Consider the following 2,543-nt stretch of genomic DNA (forward strand, 5'->3'; position numbering starts at 1 on the left):
ATAGGCAGCATTTGACCTGGTAATTTGTGCTTCAGAATGTACTAGATGCTTTTCTACTACAGACTGTACTACTAAAAGCAGAAAAGGAACATGTTAATGTAGTACTTCAGCCCAGGCTCCCTTCTATCTCTTTTCTCCCAGTTTTATTAGATAGAACTGATATACAGCATAAGCTATGGTGTACAGAATAATGATCTGACTCACATACTTCACGAAATGATGATCACAGTAAGTGTAGTGAACATCTATCGTCTCACACAGATACAAAAGTAAAGAAATACAAAAAATTTACTCTCAATTTTCATATGCAAGATCCGACAGTACTAATTATATTTATCATGTTGTACATTACACCCCTAGGACTTATCTTACAGCTGGGAGTTTGTGTATTTTGATTGTCTTCCTCCAATTCCCCTCTTCCACCCCTCACCTCTGGTAACCACAAATCTGATCCCTTTATGAGTTCGTTTGATTGCTTTTGACGTATAATTGACTTACAATACCACGTTAGTTCCTGCTGCACAACAGTGATTGGATATTTCTATAGATTTCAAAATGATCACGATGATAAGTCTAGTTACCATCTGTCATCATACAGAGATTTACATAATTATTGAATATATTCCTGACATTGTGCATTTCATGCCCGTGACTCACATATTTTGTTACTGCAAGTTGGTACCTCTTAATCCCGCTCACCTATTTCTTTCCTCCCCATACCCTGACACTTCCTTCTTATTTGAAGTTGATCCATCTGGAAATTCCTGGACAACAGAAACTTGATCACACCACTACTTTTGAAATGGATGAAGGCGCAGACTCACTGAGGATTTGCAATAAGACCTAAAGCCGTCTAATGACCCATTCTGCGGTTCTTGATGAATGGCTCATCCTTCTTGGCGCCCCCTCACTGACTGACTCAGTCATGCCGCTGTTCTCACCACTTCTGGGCTGCGTCGAGCACTAGCCCACCTGGGACCAGGAGCCTTCCCAAATGCTGATTTTCCCACATGCTGGTTCTCAGCCTCAGTACCATTGCCTGAAAATTGGGGACCTGAAAATTCTTTGCCATGAATTTGTCTTTTGCACTGTAGGAAGTTTAGTGGCATCTCTGGCCTCTACCCCCTAGATGCCAGCAACACCACCAACCCCCCTCCTACGCCCTGCCCAGCTGTGACGACCAAAATGTCTCTTGGCACTGGCAAATGTCCCCAGATGAGGACCACTGCTCTAGCTGGTTCCAGCTCATCCTTCAGGTTTCAACTTAAATGTCACTGCCTCTAAAATGTCCTCCCTGTTCCTTAATCTAAAGTACAATCCCTTATTAATCTCCCTTTCATACCACCCCAGTCCTGTTCTTGGTAGACATTTGCATAATTTGCAATTACATACCTATTATCTCACTTACTTGTTTAATGCCTCTCCAACACCTTCTGTTGGAAGCTCAGTGAGGGCCATGACCATGTGTATTTCATTTGCCACAAACTCAGCAGCTAGCATAGTGACTGACCCACACAAAAAAGATGCTCAGTTTAAATTGTCTAAATTCATTGTGCGAACATTTCAAAGGATTCTGAGATCAGCGTTATTTTGAATCCAAAGTCCTTAGATAGATCTCAATCTTTACATGGGTAGGTATGTATATTCTAGGATGTATGATGACTGACTTTGGTTTTTGTTTTTTGGTTATTGCATCTGGTAAGTTTCCCTTATGGAAGGAACACTGGGTATAAAATTAAGTGGTTTTTATTCTTTGGACTCAGAGATCTGGATCCATTGCCCAGTTCTGCCACTTAGCTGCTTGAATAGAGTTAATCACTTTGTTTCATTGACCTGTAGTTGTCTGTTCTGTAAAATAAGGCAATGTTCAACTTGCCTGTAGTAAGGAGTAGGGATATTGTTCATATGATGTCTGTCACATAGTAATTGCTCAATAAAATGACAAGTGTCATCAAATAGTCTACTCAATAATATTGGTAACAGTCCCGTCCATCCTGGGCCTTACCAACCCAACCCAACTACTGGTATCCAGCCTCTAGCCAACAAGCCCAGGCCTCACAGCCAGGCCAAGGCTACTAGAGACCATGCAAATGAGCAGGGCAGGTAGTTCACTCTCCTGCCATAAGCCTGGTGTACAGCGTGCCCTACTGAGCCTGGAACCCAGCAAATGGCAATGTCTCTAACCCCAGGCATCTTAGTTCAGACTGTGTAACTTGGCTTTTGCACATATTTCCTAGCTTGCACGCTGTTTTCCTTTCCATGGCAAACTTTCCCCCAAGACCCACCCATTTTTATTAGAGCCTAACTACTCTCCCAGTTTTTGTCCTTTATCAAGCCCATCTTTGCATGAAATGTTCCCTTGATATCTCTAATTTTCTTGAAGAGATCTCTAGTCTTTCCCATTCTGTAGTTTTCCTCTATTTCTTTGCATTGATCCCTGAGGAAGGCTTTCTTACCTCTTCTTGCTATTCTTTGGAACTCTGCATTCAGATGCTTATATCTTTCCTTTTCTCCTTTGCTTTTCACTTCTTTTCACAGCTATT

The sequence above is a fragment of the Bison bison genome, unplaced genomic scaffold, assembly GCF_000754665.1.
Source record: "Bison bison bison isolate TAMUID 2011002044 unplaced genomic scaffold, Bison_UMD1.0 scf7180017864270, whole genome shotgun sequence".
In the NCBI taxonomy this organism is placed as follows: domain Eukaryota; kingdom Metazoa; phylum Chordata; class Mammalia; order Artiodactyla; family Bovidae; genus Bison; species Bison bison.